This window comes from Equus przewalskii, chromosome 3 (assembly GCF_037783145.1).
Source record: "Equus przewalskii isolate Varuska chromosome 3, EquPr2, whole genome shotgun sequence".
In the NCBI taxonomy this organism is placed as follows: Eukaryota; Metazoa; Chordata; class Mammalia; order Perissodactyla; family Equidae; genus Equus; species Equus przewalskii.
In genome coordinates this window covers 4,787,067-4,809,621 of record NC_091833.1, presented here as the reverse complement: position 1 = coordinate 4,809,621, position 22,555 = coordinate 4,787,067, and the positions used below count along the sequence as shown (strand labels likewise).

The following is a 22,555-nucleotide window of genomic DNA, read 5'->3' as shown; positions in this document are numbered from 1 at the left end:
CTAGATACTAAAGATCTCTCTTTTCAGGTGATTCCACCTACTATTGTGCTTCCCATGTTGAGTGTGATGTAAATGTCATTGGTTCTATTTTGTTGCTTTTATGAGACTATCTCAGCACTGGCCAAGTTTTTTGGAAATGTGAATTCTTGATGGAGCTCGCTGAACCAGAGACTTGACACTTGTGGAATTTTGCAAGCTGTGGGGAACCTCTAGCTAAGGATTCTCAGTATAAAACTAGGGAAGGCATTTGATTAAAATGCTTTGCAATAGTATGTTCTCGAGTTTTCACAAGTTTGTTCAAAAAAATACAGAGAGCTAATCTCCCTACAACAAGATACTTAATCATACTGTGTACTTAAAGAAACAAACAAAACTTTACAAAGGTATGAGGGAATGTGTACTCTTAAAACTTTTGGTGAAAATGTAAATTGGTGAAACCATTTTGAAGAGCAATCTGAAAATATTTACTAAAATTAAAAATGAATATCTACTTTCACCCAGAAATTCGTGTCTAGGAAATTATGGATATTCTTATAAACTTGTACCAAGACACATGTATGAGGTTATTCATTTGAGCATTGAGCGTTATACCAAAACATTGGTAATAACCTACATGTCCATCAGCAGGAGACTGCCTATATGAATATGGCACATCCATCCAGCTGTTAAAATTATGGATTAGAGTAGTTTATATAGACATCAATGTACTCCCATGATGCATAAGCGAGCAAAGTAGGCAAGCTATAGAATGGTCTGTAGGATTGCATTTGTCTAAATTTAAAAATAAAATCATAAATGGTTTTATGTCCTTTGTATCTGGAAGGATCAATGAGGAACTGTTAAGAATGGCCGTCTTTGAAATACGAAGGGTTGAGGAAGAAGAGAGGCTTATACATTTTAATTTTGTAGGTTTATGTACTTTTTGGATTGTAAAACCACATTTATGTGTTATTCCTCTTTCAAAAATTAGGTAAAGAATTTTGACAGTTGTGGGGTCTGCTAAATCACTTTGCAGTTTGAAAAAAAGGAGTAAAACAGTCACAGAAAATGCTTTACAAGTATCTTTGAGAGTTTGATGAGGAAGAACGCCACATTCGATGGTAGGTGGGCTGGCACGGTATTCCCTCTGAGCTAACTGTTCTTCAAAGCATGTGGTTCAAAAGTGATCCTCAGGTAGGCTTACAAGAATTGGTTATGTTATTTTCCACGCCTTAAAAAAAAACATCTAGGGGCCAGCCTGGTGGCGCAGAGGTTAAGTGCACATGTTCCACTTTGGGGGCCCAGGGTTCGCCGGTTCGAATCCCGGGTGCGGATATGGCACTGCTTGGCCAGTCATGCTGTGGTAGGCGTCCCACGTATAAAGTAAAGGAAGATGGGCACCAATGTGAGCTCAGGGCCAGTCTTCCTCAGCAAAAGGAGGAGGATTGGCAGCAGTTAGCTCAAGGCTAATCTTCCTCAAAAAGAAAAATTATAAAATAACCTAAAAAATCTAGAACATTTCCTTGCAAAAGAGTTACCTCCTGTTGTGTCAAGCCATTTAGTGATTTGGGAAAAGGAAGTTAGCTTTGGTGAACAGATTTTTCTCGCCTATCCGTTGTTCTCCTGTCCTTGGTATAGCATGAGTTTTAGGGAAATACCTAAGAGAGTGGTTTAACATTAGTGTCATTCTCATTGTTTTAGTTGCAATCTGTATCACACATATCCAGACACCTAGAGAAAGAAACAGGTCTTTACCTGAGTGTCCTGTTGAGTCTTGAAAGATGGTATTTCAAAGAAACACACCAACCAAGCTGTTCATCTCGAATGCCAACTTGTTCTCCTCCCTCTGTCTCTCCTTCCTGGCCCTGTTCCTTCCTACACCATGACCTCCTCATCCATGTTCGCTATACCCATGTTTCCTTTCCACCCCCACCACCACCACCTTGGCTCAGACAAACCCATGCCTGGATTAGAGAATAGGAAGTTATGCTGTTTCCTGCTAATTTTTCCTGCAAAACCTACTAGAATCATTTCCCTAAAATGCTCTTTTATCATGGTGTCTCTGATTGTGCATAAGTAGAGGTTGCCTGTGAGGTTGATCCCACACTCCTTAGCCTGTATTCAAACTCAGTCCAGATCCAGGAAGTGTTTCTTGGTTGAACTGAGAACCCCCATCCCCCGCATTCACACACACATCTACACAAACACACATAAACTCGCACTTACAGATTGTGCTTCTTGGGTCCAGTCCTCACTACTGAAGTGAATTTCATAGTATCCTGAATTCAGTGATTTTTAATGGTTATCCAAATGGTGTGACGTCAATTTATACACATGCAGGCACACAGAGTACACAAACACATTTCCAAGATTTATTTACCAAAGAGACTCAGTCATGAAAAGATCTGTTTGAATCAGAAGAGACTGAAATACCAATAGATGGAACGTTTAAATCCTTTTGCTCCCTTTTTTTGACTAAGGTTAGGATGCCATCAAGATGAGGTCAGCTACAGAAAATGGAATAGTTGCAATTTCTTTACCTAACTTCAGAGTTCTGTGTAAATTATCTAGCCTCTTACTCAGGCCTGGTCTTGATAGATTCCTTGAGGGGAGTGGCTGTGCCTGTTTCTTTGGAATCTCCCAGTATCCTATGTAATTCTGAGAAAAGTTGCCTGGACATCCAGTTTCGGAACCCAGACCTTATATGTTCTGATAGGTTCTTCATACAGCTTACCCAAGGAGGATGTGCAAATTTGCAGGGTCCTGGGGCAGGGAGCAGAGCAATTGGTAGCTTATAAGGCCATGGTCTTTCCCCCTAGAAAGGACATGCTTGTGGAGCTCCCTTTACAGACCAGGCCAATGCCCCCTGCTTCCTGGGTGTAACCACTGTCTTTGGAGTCAATCTCAGTCATCATCAGTATCAGGGAAGGCGTTTTTTTCTCAACCTTAGAATGAAAAGATTAGATTCGGGTCTGAACAGTAGCAATGGGATCCAAAAGCTACTTTCGATAATGCGAAAGGGCTAGTAGAAGTCATATATTTGCCTTCAAAGCACCACATTACTGATTATAGGTTAAATGCAGTTTGTTAGACAAATCTTTTCCAAATGTGGAGTTTGTACAGGGAAATGAACAAAAGGGGTTCATGGTGGAGCCTAGTTGATCTCTATGCCCTTTCCAGGCCCCCTTGACATTCTTTAATTCCTAGCTGGTCCATGAACCTGATAATGTGGGCAAAATGCTCTCATTCCACCTACCATGTTTTCTTGGAAGAGCCTAAACAGTCTTAGCATTGGGCAGTGCCTCTGGACTGGGCAAATCTCCTACCTGACTTTGACAGCACCATCCACCTATCTTGACTCTTCAGTCCTCCGTGTCTGAACCCAGAAGGTTGAAAAGTGCTCTTCCTTCATTTCTTTCTCCCCTCTTCTCATCCTCCCTCCCTCTTTCTTTCAGCCTGGACTTGTCAGCATAATTTTCTGTGTTTGTTTTTATATCCTAGGCCTCTTCTCTCTGTTCTATGTATGCATCTTCTTGTGTCTTTCCCTGAACCTATGCATGTTTTGCTCTATGCCATTTTCTGGATTCAACTTTATCAACATGGTAGCCGTAAAACCCACTTGTTTTCTTCCTTTAAAATGCTGACAATTTTGTAGATATCAAGTATGAGGGCGGCACCGCCGGCCACTATAGGATGGCTATATTAGGCTGTGCTTCTTATAGCTGTCCTTATGATTGTTGCCAGTAATTTGATAAATGCATACTAGCTAATAAAGTACAATTAACATTTAATAATCAAAAATGTGGAGTCAGTTGTACCTCCCTCACCGTAGTGATGAGCAAACCTTTTATGTTGTGATGTCTTAACAGTTAGCTGCATGAGTGCTAAATGTTGCTTTTAATTAAACAATAAAGAATGTAACACCCTTTGTGGTATCATTATAAATTTTGATGTGGTACAACAATTTGATTCTTTAAAAATTAATTGCCTAGGAGTATGTTTAAGTAGTATTGATTATGTTGCTGCCTCGCGTTGATCTGTGATACTTAACCCAACATTTAAAATATCTTTTCCCCATTATATGTTGTGATGCAAGAGTAAAAGCAAAGTACAAAACAAATAGGCACTTGAATTCTAATAGCAATAAGCAATAAATGTCAGGCATCTGGAAATTATGGTTGCAATTTCATCAGAGTACACTTTGTTCTTCTACTGTGCCTGCGTGAATTTTGCTACAGGCAAAATCTATTACAGATAACAGTTAAGAACCTTTCTAATCTACACAGATAGTCATGGCAAAATGCTAGAAAACTAAATGTTGGAAAATGTAATATTGCAGGGGAAAATTGACACTTGTAGAAAATAATGTGGTCCTATTTAGAACCACAAATGGTAATCATTTCTTTAGGATCACGATGTGGTGGATGTTCCTGCGACGGGTGACCCAGATGAAGGACACAGCGCTGGGACTGAATCCTGTTCTGCTGGCTGGTGTGTGTGTGTGTATAGGTAGATGCTTATCTGTAAATGGAGGGGTGGGGCGTGTGCTTAACGATCGCTACCTGGAATTGTAATTACAAAGTCAGATCAACCCGTGAGAAGCCGGGGTTTTTTCCACTGCCCTTGGGTATACCGAAGAGGAATATTTCTATTCTGGGGCCAGTTGACTCCCCTCAGGAGAAAGATTAGTTAGTATTCACCACTCTTGATGGCACATAGTGACCCTGGATAGTTGCTTGGTAAATTTACTAAGTGAGCTTTCGGGAAATTGGCTCCCGGCTATTAACTTGGAGACAGAGCTTTTCTGCACTTAACTCCAGCTTAACCTGCATCTTTTAGGTCTCGGGGCATTAGAACTAGAGTTTGAATATCTGGAGTCTACCATTTACCTTATAATCTTCTTCCTCTTTATTTTTCATGTCTCTTCAATATATATAAAGCATTGCTACCTGGATTAGTTATCTATTGCTGTGTAAACAATTACCTCCAGATTTAGCATCTTAAAGTTTATTATCTCATAATTTCTATGGGTCTGGAATTTGGGAGCAGCTGAGAGGGGTGGCTCTGGCTTGGAGTCTCTCGAGAAGTTACCGTCAAGGTGTCAGCCAGGGCTGCAGTCAAGTAAAGACTTGATGCCAAGCTGGGGATGGAGGATCCTCTTCCAAAAGGAGAGCTATTGGCAAGAGGCGTCAATCCTCGCAGGTTGTCGGCAGGAAGCTTCCATTCATTGCCGTGTGAATGTCGCCATAGACCTGCCTGAGCTTGCCCACAACTTGACAGCTGGTTTCTCCAAGAGCAACTGATCTGAGAGGAAGGAAGCTGCAGTGCCTTTTATGAGCTGGCCTGAGAAGTCACTCACTGCCATTTTTGCCACATTCTGTTTGTTAAAAGTGAGTCACTGAGTCCTACTCATATTGAAGGGGAGAACTAAACTCCACTTCTTGAAGGGAGGCACATCGAAGGATCGTGGATGTATTTTTAAAACCAACATCCACCTAAACCAGGTGCACCAGCATGGCCTCGCAGGGCAGACTGTCTTCCAGGCCTGCTCAAGTTGTACCTTGTCTCAAAAGACCTCCTTCGCTTCTTGGACCCATATTTTTCTCCCTTCACTCACGCCTAGATAACAGCATCTCACCTCTTTGAGCATCTTGTCTTTGACTGCTATGAATCATTATTCTAAGTGTGTATTTTTTTTTCTCCCCAATAAAATGTTAGATGCCTCAAGGCAAGGGTTGTGTCTTATAATTTTATCTTCTCTAGAGGCCATTCCTTGTTAGGCCAATAGCTGAGCCCAATAACTAAGCACGGGAGGCTGTTGAGTGTGGTAGATGAGAGCAGGGCTTTGAAGCCAAGGAATCTTAGGTTCAAATTCTGGCTTCACCATTGGGAAAGCTTGGGAAAGCTATTACAATGGGGACAGTACTAGAACATAGCTCAGAAGACTATTGTGAAGATTTAATGAGTTAATGCCTGTTAAGAATGTAGAAAGTGATACACAAATCGTAGGTATTGTCATCGTGGTGCTGCTGTTTATAGTCATTTCACCTGTCCATAGGCCACTTTGTGTTATGTTGGATGGACTGTTGGATCCAGTTCTACCAACTTCCTGTGTGACATCGAGCAAGTTCTTCTTTTCTGAGCCTTTGTTTCGGGACCTGTGAAATGAAGATGTTGTACCAGGTTATTTCTATGACCCTTATGCTGCAAGACTCTCTAACTCTGTTTTCTCTTATACAGATGAGAGTAAAGAGAGAAGAGATTTTCTTTTTAATTTGGGCAAGGGCTGCAGGACATGCCGTGTTAAATCTTACAGACAAGGATTTATGTCAGAAGATCAGCCACCTGTGTCAGGCCTGTCTGCAAGGGAAGACGGAAACTAATATTTTTTGACTACTTGTTATTTGCTTGGGTCTCTGCATATGTCATACCATTAAATACAATTATCCCTCTGAACTTCCCTCTTCTCCCTTCTGCTCGTGCCAGCCCATCCACCATCCAAGATCCCCGCTAAAGATGAAGGTCTCAGCTCACGTGGCTGACCAACAGCAGCAGGGAGAATGGTATCCAGTACTATGTGATTCCAATCCCAAGTCCTTTCCGGGACCCCTGGCCACCTCCACTTGAGAAGAGTGTCACCTCTTGAGTGATTTAACTCAGCTCATCCTTCTGTACATGGCAACAGTAATACTCGGGCAACCCAGGAGAAACTGCAGTGGGGTCGTTTGTATAGCTGGATAACTCTAGCTGGGTCAAATTGAAGGGAATTATCTGGAGTTCTTTTAGTCCCTTTTTAAAATCTAATAGGTAATTACCAGCAGTCTTGTCTCTGTGACTTAGTCTCAATGGCACTAAGAGGGCAAAATTCTTTGGTATGTAAATTCCAGGGTTTCTGCTAGGGTTCTTGAGAGTCTGTAAAGGGAGGGGTTTTTGCTTGTTTGTTTTGTTGTCATTCTGGTTTTATTTTTATTTTCCTTTTACCCTGGTCCCTCTAAGCTTGGGAGACTGTTGACTTTGTGTGGCAAAGCAGGGAGGTAGGCTCTGTATAGACTTGTTGCCACTCCGCACCTCATTGGTGCCTGCAGAGTCCTTCCGTCAGTGAGACCAGAGAGTTGCTCAGAGTTGGGGCCACCAGCGGGTCTCATGGCCACCTCTCTTCGAGAAGGATTGGGAGGCCCAGCTGCATGAGTCCTGCCTACCCAGGCTTCCCAGTGGGCCTTTGTCAAGGGTGCTTAGCTGCCTGAGGGCAGGAAGGAAGGAAGGACTAAGTCCTTCTCTAGGCACATGTGAGCAGGAGGAGAGAGGAAGAACGGGGCAGGCCATCAGTATCCTGTACGGATGGCATGATAGGATGTAAAAGTGGAACATGTAACAAAGCAGTGGCATCAGCTACAGCGCATAGGAAGAGCCCAGGTGCCCACAGCTGTCAAGGATAAAACAGGCATTTGAGAGCAGGAAGGCACCAAGTATAGTTCCTCAACTTTAAAGATATAAAACAGGTCTGATAAGAGCATCCTCTCTTCTGCTGATTATCATTTTCCACCTTGTAGATATTCATGTCAAGCCTCGTCCCTGCTGAACTGAGGTCTCTTTGAGGTAAGGAGGAACATCTGGATTCTGAGAGAGAGAGAGAGCCCCGGATTCAGAGGTGACAGTCCTGCCGCCACCGATGGCCCTACAGAGCCTTCAACACAAGCAGGCAGGAACCCCTCTAAATGACATTGAGATTGCATTGCCCCACTGCTTAAAACCCTCTAATCAGGCTATTGCACTATCTACAAAGGAAAACTAAATATTAATTTACTAAAAAATACTAGAAGTCTTAATTGTATTTATGATTTTTAACTGTAATTCTAGACTTCGGTTCACAGAAGTAATTATGCACATCATTATTGTAGGTTAAAAGATGCAAAGGGTAAGACATATTTTCCTTCAAATAAATTCCTCCTTCTGAAGCAAGCTCAAACTAAATTTGCCTAATTGTAGCATGTAGCAACTCGGTCTCTTAGAAATTTGTTTCTTCTCTGTTCGTTTTTGAATACTGCCTCTAGATTTGGATAACTTGTTTATTGAAAAGGAAAAGTAGGACAAGGGAAATTTTCTTAAAAATCCTATGTATAAAGCTAAAGCCTACAATGATTTCCCATCCCACTTGGAATAAAATCCAAGTTTCTTATCAGCGCAGGGTGTTCCTATGAGCTGGACGCAGCCCACCCCTCTGACCTCCTCTCATTGGTCTCCCTTCATTCACTCCTCTCCAGTCACGTTTGTCTTCTTTCTGTCCCTTCAGAGTGCCAACCTTGTTCTCTCTTTAGGGCCTAGACTTGCATTTCCCTCTGCCTGGAAAGTTCTTCTGCCAAATCTTGGCATGACTGTCCCCTTGTCGTTCAGATCACAGGTCTGTGTGGTCACATGGAGGTGTTCCCGACTAGTCTACTTTATGTGATTGTGTAACAGGTATAACCAATGACAATTGTCCTATTAGTTTATTAATTTACTGATTATTATCTGTTTCCTTCCCTGACATGTGAGCTCCAGGAGAGCAGGAATTACAGCCTGGTTCATCCGTTGCTCTATCCCCGGGGCTGGGCCAGTGCCTGGCACAGAGCAAATGTTCTCTGAAGAAATGAAGCAATCTTGGCTCTGCCAGTTGCCACCTGTATGACCTTGGGAAAGTCACTTTATTTTCATTATGTTAAATTAGGCTACAAAACTACTTGTTATGAGGGTGAAAAATATGTATATAAAATACCTAGCACATTGCCAGGTTCATAGAATGTGTTTAATAATTAGAATTTTTTTCCTAAAAAGTCTAAAACACTGTATATGTGTGTGTATGTGTGTAATTATGAGCACATGTAGTAAGCACTGAATAAGTATATGTTGACTGAACCAAATATTCATTGCAGAGCCTGATCTTCAGCCCAGGTTGCCTGATTCCTGGTTTGGGGCCCATTACATCTTTGGTAATTCCCATGCCAAGTATGCCTCAGCGGTGGGTGGGAGGAAGTGGGATGCATGGAGATGGAGTATTTTGAGAAATGAATGTAGGCCAGCTTTCTGGAGACATTGCTTCCAGACGTGGTTCTGCCTCGAACTAGTCGAATCACTGGGGAAGCTGTGTTATGGCTGTTGGCCTCTGTTTTCTGATCTATGAAGTAGAGACCATGATACCAATTTTTCCTCATTCTTGTTAACAGATTCTACTGTATTACTCACTTTGCATCAAGATAGGAAGAATGGTTCTCCCTACGTGTTGCATGTGATCTAGTCGAGGAGTACTGTGGACAGGTATTGTCAACAGCAACACAAGACCCTAGCAACGAAGGCGAGGTCAGAGTAGAACGATCTGAGGGTAGAACTGGGCACTATTTGCCCAAGAGTGAAGCATCATAACTTAGGCCAGAAAATTGGAATTCATGTCTAGATTCTGCTACTTAGTAGCTGTGTGGCCCTGGACAAGTTGTATAACCCCTCTGAACCACATTTTTCAGCTGTGTATAAGGGAGATATATCACCTCCCTCACAGGATCCTGCTGATCGTTCCTTTGTGAAGTGTAAAGGACTACCTGAAAAGCTCTGACCCTGCTTTTATTGGCCGTATAGCCTACTTGGTATAGAAACATTCCAAGCAATAGACTGTGTGCTTCCTAAAATACGGAAAACTCCTCAAAGGCAGAATCTACAATATTTAATTTTTCTGGATTTCGTTTCATCTTCCATATGGTATCTGGTTAGATGACTCAGTTAGCGTAATTGTGGATTCGTCCTCAGCTAGTCTCCAAATGAATATTTTCCACATTTCTGCCAAAGTCCCAATTCAAATTGTTTTGTTTGTTTGTTTGCTGAGAGCAGCTGGTTTGTATATAAAGGTGGGGATCAATGGATTCTGGGCAGTTTTCAACACTGGATCTTGAGGGAAACATTAATTTCCAGAATTAGCCACAACAAATGGGTGCTTATTAGATGAGAAGGCTGAAGGTCTGAACCCCTGCAATCTTGCAGGGTTTTCAGAGAGGGGTTTTTGACCATGGATCTAGAGTAACTCTCTCCCAGTCACCCTCTATGACATCATCCTGCTCCTTTCCTTTACAGAATTTGTAACTATTTAAAATGACCTTATTTGTTTACTTGTCTATTTCTCTTACATTCTATTGGAATGTGAGGTTGATGGAATACGACCTTTATTCATTTCCCTATCTCAATAACCTAGAATAATTCCTGACACATGGAGGCGATCAAGAAATATTTTTAATTAATTAATAACTAAGTGAATGCAGCCATTGAACTAGAAACTGAAAACAATTCAATTGTCCAGTTCTTCTTTTATTCCAAGGATGACTTCCTCTAGATGCAAGAGCAGACGCAGTTGAGGATTCCATGTTCATCTGGCTGAGTGGAGTCAACCAGCATGTTAGAGGTATAACATCCGTGAGTCTCACTCATACACAGAGAAATCTGGCCAGAAGAGCAATCCCAATGACTCAAGATAGTCTCCCAATCCTGAAAACGTGAAAAAGATTTAGCCTATGTCCTCATTTGGGATGTGGTCAGTTATAGCAACCTTAATTTGCTGGCTTTCTTTTCAGAAGAGCATATCCCGTCTATAGTGTAATGGGTTCGGAAGGCGAGTTACCTCTGTTTCCTCTTTGAGGACAAACTGCATGAAGCTTGCTACGTTCTCTGCCACTGGGGTTAGAAGGGCCATGAGCTGGGATATGCAGTGATTAAACACTGTCAAGATGAGGGCCCCTGAGGCAAGGATCGCCGCCTTCACTCTCCCCCAGAGCCTACGGGGCGTGTAAACCTTGAGACCAACCAAGTATTTCCTGAAGATTTGTGCTGTGTTCAGTGCTAAGTTAATTTTCAGCTTGCAGTCACTTATGGTGGTAACTTCCATATTCATGCAAAATTCTTCTTTGACTAGGATTATTCAGGGTAACATTTAAAGACTCTCTCTGAATCCTTACTGTGTGAGAATGGCTGATCTGAATAATTTTGTGCAGAGGTGTTGATTATGGACTGAAGGTTTATATTTTTGTGTTAATTTCAGGTAAGCCCTCTCTCTCATTTATTTGACATTAACGTAACTGGATAATTTTGAAATTCTGGTAGTTGTATTTTTAAATCCACAAAACAAAGTTCCAGTGCAAGTAGGTATTTTTCACCAGCCAAAAGATTTGAGTATGTTGTAAATATTACAAAAAGGGCAATATTCTAGTCTAGCTACACGCCTACAGATTTATTTTTTGTGAACCCTAGATCTAAGCTTTGTATGGTGCACTCGCAGTATCCACCTTGTCTATCACCTCAGGCCGTATTCAGTATTTCCTCACTTAAAATCCATAAAGGTTTGGATGATCACATCTCTACACGCAGTGGTCCTTTGGGCATCCCTTTGATTCTTTTGAATTAGGAGATGTTAGAAGTGGAAAAGACCAGTGATACATATAAACCAGCAGTGTCCGAATTCTTTTTTGTGGACCAACTGTGTCCAAGTCAAGACACCTGGGGACCTTTAAAGCCATACAGATCCTAGGACTCCAACCCCCATAAATTCTCCTTCATTAGAAGGATTGGGGTCTGGTCCTGGAATCTATATTTTAAAAAATGTGATGCTCAGTTGAATTTGGAAACAGATGGCCTCTAGTATAACACCCTGATTTTGTAGAAGTAAACTGAGATCCACAAAGGACAGAGGAAACATACATGGACACACAGCTGGAAAATGACCCAGCATGTATATCCTCAGTCTCCTTCATCCTGATTTCATCACCATGCTCTAATTATGATGACAATATAACAATCAATGATAACTCTGCCTACAACCACTACTCAACATCTATGCCTATTGTGTACCTCCTTAGTACTGACCCTGATGCCTCATTTTCTTTGATCCTCCTAAGAACACTTATGAGATATGCCTTATCTGCTTCCTAGGATAACCAGGCCTCACAGTACCTGCTCATATAACCAAGCTCCTTTAATGGTGTTTCTATGTATTTCCTGATGACACGGTGAATGACTGAGTCAGGACACTGTTAATACTTTCCACTGGGAAACTGACCCTGGAAGGTTACAATGCCCATGATTAGGAATCAGAAGATTACAGACATAAATGGCACAGAAGAAGGCATTTTTAAAAGAGCTAAATCTAATGTTGTTCATAAGTCTTCTACCGTGTTCTGAGGTTGCCAGAATTGATCATTGCTACTTTATTTTAATCAGGAGCTGAAACTTTCTTGGTTACTGTCAAGTGGGAAAATTCTCAGTGCTAAAATAATTTCCAGGTCCAATCAAAACAAGCTTCCCCTCAAAAAACTGTCGAAAATCTCAACATGCAATAGATGTGTTATGGACTTATAAAAATGGAGCCTGATACTCCCCAGAGTCCTTTCCTGATGAGGCTTCTGGAGGCACAGGATTCCCTGAGATGGATTTTCCCAGAGGGAATCTGGAGAAAGGTTTCAAGACAGATTTTCCTTTGTGAGTGTAAGTAAGGAGGTGTGTCTGTGAGGGGAAAAGGGAACATGCCTATTTGTGTGCCTGTATGTGTGGTGTGCGTGCAACTGAACATTCTCCAATGTCTTCCCCTTCTCTCAGGAATGCCCTGGCAGAGGTGGGGGAGTGAACAGGCAGATCCACCCAGGATTTCAGAGCTCTGGGCGTTAGGCTACCTTATCTCAGCTGGGCTGACTTCTCGCCAACATCCTCAGGTAACTCATTCCAGCTTTACTTGATCTCCATCTCAAGACAGTTGTTTTCTTTTACTTAGTTACATTTTTTCTTATTATCAAAGTAATACATTTTTTTAATATAGATTTTATTTTTTAGAGCAGTTTTAGGATCAAAATTGAACAGAAAGTACAAAGAGTTTCCACATACCCCTGGTTCTCCCCTCACCACAAAGCAGAACGTCCCCCATTATCAATATCTGGCACTAGAAGTACATTTGTTACCGTTGATGGGTCAACACTGACATGTCTTGATCACCCAAAGTCCATAGTTTACATTAGGGTTCACACTTGGTGTTGAATGTAATACATTTTATTGTAAAAATTTTGAAACAGTCAAAAAACATTCAAAAATTAAAGAAAATTAAAAGCACCTATAATCCTACACCCAAATTTAACTACTGGTAACATTTTGGCTATGTACAGTCATGCAACACTTAATGACGGGGATATGCTCTAAGAAACGCATCATTAGGCTATTTCGTTGTCGTGTGAACTTCATAGAGTGCACTTACACAAACCTAGATGGTACAGCTTACTACACACCTAGGCTATATGGTACTAATCTTGTGGAACCACTGTCATATATGCGGTCCATCATTGACCAAAATGTCATTATGTGGCACATAACTATACTCTGCTCATCTGTATGTGTGTGTGCGTGCACGCATGTGTGAGTGTGTATGTATATATTCTTTTTCCTTATCAAAATCATAGTAGGAATACTACTTTTAACACTCTTTTCAATTAATATTAGATCTTGAATATCTTTTGATATTCTTAAATATGCTAACAAATGATTTTCCAGGAGTGCATAGTTCCACATTGAAAGTTTGATCATGTTATTTCTACCCACAAGTCATCGTAAACATCGATGGCAGGAACCTCCTCTGTGGATTTTTTCCTCCCTTAAGACAAATTCATAGGGCAGGAATTGTGATGTCAAGGGCACCATACCATCAGACTTTCTTTACAACAAGCCAGACCAGCCTCCAGGAAGGCTCCCCCCGTGCGCACTTCCACCTGCAAAGTATGAAACTGACCCTTTACCCACATACTAACCCAAACTAGATACTTAAATTTAAAAATTCTATTGTAAAAGCAATTTTAAAATAATGCCTTCTCAATTATAAATAAAATAATGGAATGAATTATGTCTCTTTTACTATATGTCCCCAAATATCTAGTCATTTAAATGAATCCATTTAATAAGCACCTCTAATACTGTCCTAATTGTTGGGACCATTAAATAGATGAATAAATCATTCTCTACTCTCAAGAATTTCATTCATTAGAGTGGAGATAGATAAGTATATGACTAAGTTACGTGATGTGCTAAATTCTTTGCACATGGTTGGTACCCAATAACTGTTTTTTGACTGGATGCCTAGATGAAGAGGATCAGTGGGCTGTGGGACTGCAAAGGAGAAAGTCGTTAATTTTTCCCAAGGGAGGTAAGAAGAGGCTTCCCAGTAGAGGTGACTTGCCATCCAATCATTGTCCAGCAGTGTGTAAGCACTGGACACTCTTCTAGGTACTGGAGACATGGTGGTGGTCAAGGTCAACAGAGTCTTTGACCTTATGGCGCTTCCGTGTTAGAGGGGAAAAACAGACAACAAGCAAGGAAACAAAAACAATAGCATGCAGTGTCAGGTGGTAAGAGTGATGTGAAGAAAATAAGGCAGGTGAAGGGGATAGAGAGAGGCTGTGTAAGGGGAGGTGCTCTTCCAATTGACTTAAAAGATAAGGATTTTGTTGGGCTGAGATGAGAAAAGCTTCTGGGAAGGTGTAAGAGCCTGAACAAAGCCACAGGTGAGTGGCGTGGTCCAGGGAGGTGCGGAGGGCATGGCAGGGCTGGGGTGGGAGTGAGGATAGAGGAAGTGGGGCAAGGGTGGGAGATGGAGGTCAGATGGTGAAGGATTTGTAAGGATGCCCTCCTTAGCTGACAGACTGACCAGCAAAATCGGCTCTTATCTTCTCTCCTCTATTTCCTGCTGAGCAGTTGGAGGACAAAGAGAAATATGGTTTGATCATTGGCCCAACGCGCCTCCCACAGGGTAGGTGTGAGGAAATGTTCACATAGTTATTCGATGGGTTCCGCTGTGGTTTCTCTCCCAGTGGCAGCAATCAGTAGTTCTAAAAGCTCCACCAATCTTTTCCACATTTTGGAGCTTCAGAAAAGTGAGGCAGAGTGAGATTAAGTCACAGGGTTGTTAGATGAAATACAGGGCACCCAATTAAATTTTTCTTTCAGATAAATATGCAATAATTTTTTAGTATAAGTACGTCTCAAATATTGCATGTTTATCTGAAAGTCAGATTTAACCGGGTGTTCTGTGTTTTCACTTGCTAAATCTGGCAACCGTATCAGGGGAGGGTAGAAAGCCAGAACTGGATGTCTGTGTCGTCTTGCATGGGCTCTGAGAGGAACTGAGAGAACGTCAGAGAAGAGCAGTAGTCTTATTTTTGTATTATTTCTCCCAGGACTGATTAAGTTATTTGCTAGATAGTTTCTTTCTTCTGAGAAGCCAAGAAAATGACAGTGAGTATTCAATGAGAATAACAAGGAACGACTGCACTTAGGGTGATTTCTGTAAGCGGGAGTTGGAAGAGCCGGCCCTCACGCAGGTCTTGTATTGGGAGATGGCAGTGATGGGGGTACAAACTTCACAGACATGCTTCTGTGGAGTTTAGTGTGGTTGAGGGGGGATTGGTACAGGGACTATGTGTCCACTTGGCCTGGGACAGTCCTGATTGACAGCTGTCATCCCAGAGTAATTACGAATAGTGCCACCTTTCACCCTCAAAAGTATCCTGGTTTCAGATAATAAATAATATGATCCTTCCATGAGGTGGCCAGGGAACCCAGAGAGTTTGGCTGCACCTTTGTGGGCTGGGGATGTCCCATGACTTCACTGGGCCTCGCTCATTTCATTTGTGAATGAGAGGGCACTGAGTGAAACTCTAAGTCTCTTCCCAGCTTCCATTCTTTGGAACATCTGCATGTCTTTGGGCAAAGCTAATAGTAAGAGGCTGGTCTTCACTCTCAATTTGAGAACGATGTGTATTCCATTTCTCCGTAGGCTCTGTTCGTGCCAGCAGAGTTATACCAGCTTCCAAAAATCCTTGAAGAGTGAAAACTTAAAACTGTTATTTTGTCCTCAGGATAGAAAGACCAAGTGCTAAATAGTGCCTGAAATAAATACAATTTAGTTAACAAAGAATCACAAGTGACCAGGCACGGCATTGGCTAATTCGAGCCAATTGTGTAAGCAACTATTTATACTTTAAAAAATATTCACTGCACAAGTAATAACAGAATATGGTGAAATTTCCACTTTCTCACTCCTCTCTCAGATTGACAACATTCCCCTAAACCAGTTGTGAATTCTTCCAGACCTTGTAAATACAGGTCTGTATTTCCATTCATTTGCATGCATACATACACAAAGTTTTCAAAACCAAAAATATATATATTTAGTTTTTTAGTACATTGCTATTAATATTTCTCAGCCACTCTTCCCTTTCATTGAATATAGGTCTACCTCATTCTTTTTTTTTAGCCATATGGTATTTCATAGTATGGATGTATTAAAATATATTTAAGTAATCCCCTCTTGTTGGACATTTAGGTTGTTTCCAATTATCTGCTATAATAAATAATGCTGCAATGAGTATCCTAATATGAATGTGCATATGTATATTTTTGTAGGTAGATTTCTAGAAATGGAATCATTCATTTTAATAATTATTGCTAAGTTGTTATTTTAAAAGTTTCTTCTGATTTGCACGTTAAATTAAGGGCACTTTCCAAGAACTTGAAGAGAATTTTCTCATGGAGGCAAGGATTCAAAGTCTTGGTTCTTCCTGAAATTTAGCTCTAAGTAGCCTTTTTTTTTTTTTGACAGTGATTCCTTGACCTGCGCAATTGGATCAAACCTAGACCAAATTAAATCTTACTTATGTAGAAACTTGGTCTCCATGACCTTGTGTTTATCTGGGGAGTGATTTATTGGTGCAGGCTGCGGTCCAGCTATGAATGACGCTGATGGGGGAACATACTTATCCCTCCATCTATAGAAGCTGAATTAGGCTTACTGGGATTAACTGCGGCTGAAGGACTTGTTCATCTACTTTAATTATCCTTCCAATGAGAGCTTTTTCCCAGACTGGATTTGGGATCAGGAGAAGAATGGAGGCTGGAGGCAGTGATGGAACAGCTCAGCTAAAGATCTTATAGAAAAGGCGCTCAGAGGGGAAAGCTGTAGCCTAACATAGGTACATAAGATTTAACATTTTCCTTTTTGAAAGGAGAAGCCATGTTTTTAAAAAACAGATGTATTTTTGTAAACTTTGAGTAATTTGGCTTGCCAATGAAATTATTTTTCCAAGGAATCACATTCAAAGTCAGAAAGAAAAAAGGAATGGTTTTCCTCGCTCTGAAACAAACAGGGCTGTCCGGTACTGAAACTTGCACCCATAAAGCCAAAGTTAACAAAAGGATGAAAGCTGGGATAATTGAGGGGACTGGAGAGCTGGAGACAAAGGCTGGACAAAACGGCCATTGTGTCATCACTGTGTGCTCTGCTGCCCTCTAGTGGTCACGTGAGGGAGTTGGGCGTAAAAATGTCTCAAGGTCATCCTCATATAGCTAGATTGTAGAAGAAAGAAAGGTGGCATTAGGTAGTCCTTCAAACTGCCCATCTTGTCAACAGACTGCCTAGTGAGGAGGTAACAAACGTTCTGGCATAGAAAGCAGAGAAGAGTTAAGTGTATGCTGCAACGGGGCTACTTAATAATAGGAAAAAGGAAACATGAGAAATGACACTCTTTCCACTTAATTTAATGTGACTCATACATATACAACGCTGCCTCTGTGCAAGATTTCCTATCCAGCAGTGAAGACACAGGGAGGAATTAAACATGACCTCCGCCCTTGGGGAGATCCAAGTGTGGAGGGCAGGGCGCAGGCAATCAGCAAGTCGGACTACGAACAATGTTATAAGAGGCATTTGACAAGACATTTATTCTGGATAGTAATTCTCAAGTTAGAAGGAGATTACTTACTGAGCATTTCCATTTTGTTCCAAAAAGGGAAGCATTTCCTTGTTCTAGATAGAGACACTGGTACAGGATGTGGATAAAGTTTTCTTTCTTCTCTCTCTTTTGTAAAACATTGAATTTAGACTGCTGAGATGGCACAACTATGACAGCTCAAAGTTGCAGTCTTGGTTTGAAGATGAAAGCCATGCCGTGTACATGAGTTCTTTATTCCTTTGCTAAATAAATTCCTCTGTGAACTATAGGGGACAAAAGGCTCTACTGAGGGAAGCAGCCATACTACACGGCCACAGAGTCAAAGGTGGCCACTTGCCCCCACCCCCATCTATGCAGAGCTGTGCCTCATGCTCCTTAAGGAATCTTTTCTAGAACACTCCTCATCATCAATCTTTAGGAACTCTGTTTAGAGACGTGTAGGCCCTGCTAAATAATCCTCTCTCCTAGATCCTTTGCTAGCAGCTTTTGAGTTGCATTTGTTAAGAACTAATCCTCCATTCTTTTCATTTACCAAGAAGCCAGAGAGGGCCTGAGGAGGAGGGTGGGATTAGAGGGGCAGGGTTCCACCTTCAGTATCTAGAGCAATGCTAATGTAAGATGTGTGGATTTAGGAAGCTACCCTTGTTTTGATCTGAAATTTATTGGAAGACCAAAGACTAAACCTCTCATGGATATTTTGTTTTCACCTGGCTAGTATCCATTCCCCCATCTTCCTAGATCCGCTTTGGATTTTCTATAGGTGACCATTCCTCCTTACTCTCTTTCTTTATGACTTTACAGTGCCAACCGCTCCTGTAGGTAAAACAAGACTGGCCACTCAGAGTTTAACATCCTCGAGCTACTGTGATAAGTTCAAGAAAGGCCACAAGATCTGAGCTGGACCAAATAGGGCAAATGGGATCCCATCTTGGAATCTGTTGGAGCTATCAGGGGAAAAACATTTTTTTTTTCTTTTGTAGTATTCAAGAAGATGGGACATAAGCTTAGAGCTCCTGACGTCTTGTCACCAGGAAGGGAGAAGTTAACTAAGAGCTCAGCCACTCTAGAGGAAAGCAGAGAAATTGATGCAAGGGTCCTAATGACATTGTTTGAGCTCCTGGATACAACCGTGTTTGAAGTCTCGTATATCCATGAACTTTGCAGTTGTGTGAACCAATCTATTTCTTTTTGGCTCTTGCTCAAGTCAATTGTTCGCAGACATTTCTGTGCGTCAAATCACCTGAGGAGCTTGTTAAAATGTAGATTTCTATGCCCCACCTTCAGGTGGATCTATGGTGGGAACCAAAACCTTGCATTTCAAATAATTTTCTAGGAGATGCTGTGGCTGCTGGTCCAGGGGCCATACTTTGAGAACCATTGGCTTAGGAGCCTTTTTTGGTTTCTGCTGCTGATAACCCAAACTGTCTTGATTGACATCAGAAGATCTTTTCTAAATGGAAAAAGAATCCGATGCGTAGAAGAATTAATAGAATGAGATAAAATAATGTGTTTGGGAACTAGTCAATAAGCACTTGAAAAAGGACATGGCCATCCCTCATGACTGCTTTGGACCAAACCAACATTTTGTAAGGTGGTTTTCCACTGTCCATATGGCTAAAGGCAAGGCCGTTCGAGTTTATGACAAATGAGCAAAAACAGCAGGACTAATACATGTTTTGTCGAAGACTTAAAACCCGTGCATTGAGAAAATGCACATTTTTCGCTCTGATCCAGTCTGTCAACAAAATGCTTTTCATGAGAAACATCAAAGCCATTTCATCTGCAAGTTTCATTTTTTTGAATCCCTTAATCTACACTGTTGACAAAAATTTCTGTCAAGTGCCTCAAACCATTGTATTAACAAATTTTATTTTGTCAGTCATGATTTAGCCCCCTTGCAAAGACGGTTTGTAATATTCCGCTCCATCCTGCAGGAGGAATACTTAACTGTTAATGCCTCAATCTTAATATTGAAAGCAACTGAAGAGAGAAAGTAAAAGTGGTGTGCTCATTTAGCACATCTGTTGGATGTCCATGTGCATTTGAAATAAATCCAGTTCATCTGAAGTTTTCCCTGGGTAATGCAAGCCACAGTGAGGGTCAGGATATTGCAGTTGGTGAACTTACACAGTACTGTTCATGTTTTCCAGTTTAGTTTCTTATCTGCTAATCACAGGCTTTCTGTTCTTACCTATGCGACTTCTCCCTGTGGCTACGCCTGGTGGCTTTTGTGAAAGCATCACCATTCACGATTTTCCCTAATTGCAAATGCAGGAGGATGCCGTGTACCTTCCAGTGTCTTCAGATTCCAGTGTGTCTTCAGTTCAATTATCATGCCATTAAAATAAGGGATGGTCACTGCTGTTTTCTAGAGATGCTGTAAGAGCATTTGGCTATTTCTGCTCAAAAAGAAGCAATGGTGGATAAGCTTAAGCTTGAGATGTCTGTTTTCTGCATAGCTTATCCCTGAATTATTGGTGATGGCAAGATGAGAAGGCTGGATTTCCTGATAGTCTCTGACATGTTAAATTGCTAAGTCTTCTTAGGAACTTCAAAACAAGACAGTCATAAATTGATGTCACCAATTCTAATTATGGTGGATACCCCTGCGGAGAATTTGCAGATGCCAATGTATCTTGTAGGGAATTGGACATCTTGTACTGTAGACAAGAATGAAGGATGTGCTGGGTTAAATATTGAGCAATCTGAATGTGAGTCCTGACTCTACCTCATAATAGCTATTTGACCTTGAGCAAGTCACTGGATGTCTCTGGGCTTGAATATCTCCTCACCTGCACAATGGGGCTGATGTAACTACTTGCCTTGTAGACCTTCTGAGCTCCTGGGAAGATCAAAAGAGGTGAATTTATAAGTCCAAATTTAGGGTGATTGTACAATGCTAGGTAAATATAAGCTCGCATTGGAAGCTGTTTCAGACATGCTTCTTTCATTTTAGCTAGCTTCGAGGAGGCAATACATTCCTCTCTGTGGTATAAACCAGTGGCAGAGTGGTGATGTAATTTGATGACTTGCCTCGAATCTCTCCTGTTTTGACCGTCCATATAGTCTTAAAACCCACTTTCAGGTGGTGTCTAGAGTGTGGCATGCAAAGGAGAAGGGACTACATATAAAGTGTGTTGGCAAAGGTTGATGTGCATGTGTTTACCGTACTGCTTTCTCGTATGGGCACCACTGGGAACAGGGATGTATGGATCTGACGTAGGAGCAGTTGAGACCTGGAGCCCAGAAGCTTCCCTTGAAGAGAAGGTGGCAGATGGCACCAGGAAGGTGGACTAGAAGACTCCCCTGGGTATCTCGGGCAGGTAGGTGGCCCTGTCTCTTCCACAATTTTCTTTCATCTAGTCCATTACAAGGAAAGAATAATCTTATATCTGAGACCCTTTGAACCCCAAAGTATGCCTAGAAACAGTGGTCACTGTAAAAGCACCACGGTGGCAAGATTGAGTGGCTATGACTTTTGCCAGCAGGACCCTTGTGTCCAGCATTGTGGCAAGTCCACTGAGTTCGGCATATTCTCTTACAATCCTTCTTGACTCTTTTAAGAATCCTTCAAACTTCTCTCCTCCAGGCAAAACTATCTTACTTCCTGCTCACTCTTCCCAAATCATTCATCAACTCCATGGCCACCAAAATCCATGCTCCCTCACATGACAAATGATATGCAGCTAATAATAGACTTCCCTGAGCTCTGAGCACTAGATTTGCTGTCTACAGCAGAGGGAATCGAGATTGAGTGCACAGTTGGGGAAAAACAAATCAATTATAATAAGTGGCAAACAAACAACTCCTCGTTTCTCTCAGAAGCCCAAGCTAGTGGGGTGAGTTATACAGGCAAGGGCTTTCTGGACTGGTGGTTTCTGGAGTATCATCCTTAGGATGCACGTGCACAGACATTAGGAGGAAGGGGCCGTGGGCAGCCCAGGGGTAGAGAGAAGAGCAGGTTCTGTACATTCTATGGACATAATTGGTTCTTTCCCAGGAAACATTTACACTAACCTTTGACTTCCAGAAGCAGAGACAGGCCCACAGCATAAACTACTCTATTGGGTAGTATGACAATCAGGACTTTTTGATTGCTACTGTTGGATAATGTAATCCACACTGGCTTATTGGACAAAAAATAAATGAATGAGACCCTCTTGGTTTATATACCTTAACTTTCTAAGGGTTAATCTTACTTTGGGTGCAGCTGGATACAAGAGCTCAAGCCACCACAGATGTGATTTCTTAGTCACCATTTCTTGGCTGGCTCAGCTTTCTCTGTGGAGAACTCATCCTCAGATGGATTTCTTCTCATGGATACAGGATGCCTGCTAACTTCAAATCTGGCAGAAAAGAATGAGAGAGATTTACTCCTAGTGCTCCCTGAGAGTTAGCCTGCTTGGGGAGGCCGGGGTCGCAGGCTCACCCCTGAAGCAGTGACTATGTGAAGAAGACTCAGGCCTTCCACTGGGTTAGGCCTGGGTTGTATATATGACCCCTACAGACCTAGGAGGACTGAGGAGGGACAGAATGGGGCTTCAGCTGAAAATCGGAATTGCTAGTGGGAAAGCAGAGTCTGCTAGTCATGGCTCAGTGGCAGAACATAGAAATTGCTGTCTTAAGCAGAAAGCAACTTGCAGGATATTCAGTATTTAGAAAATGGTTGGAAGAGCTAGGATTGGTTCCAGGAAAGACTTCCAGAAGAGCTATAGAGAATTGGCCAGCATAGGGAATGGCCCCTGTTATACTCAGGAGGTGGAGGATTGAGAAGCTGCCCTACCACATCCTGGCTCCTGGGTGCA

The 22,555-nt window shown here is 41.7% G+C and overlaps 1 long non-coding RNA gene across 7 annotated transcripts in view; it reads left to right on the top strand.

Moving 5' to 3' along the window:
• The window catches only part of LOC139082439 (uncharacterized), a 45,935-nt gene extending 24,025 nt beyond the window's left edge, over positions 1-21,910 (top strand). For 2 of the 7 annotated variants that reach the window (XR_011538422.1, XR_011538421.1), the window contains exons 3-5: positions 971-12,471; positions 12,583-12,695; positions 18,552-21,910. This is a non-coding gene — a long non-coding RNA (uncharacterized lncRNA). The remainder of the gene's footprint in view (positions 1-970; positions 12,472-12,582; positions 12,696-18,551) is intronic. The other 5 variants (XR_011538427.1, XR_011538423.1, XR_011538424.1 and 2 more) reach the window with 5 other exon arrangements.
• The last annotated feature ends 645 nt before the right edge of the window (positions 21,911-22,555 follow it).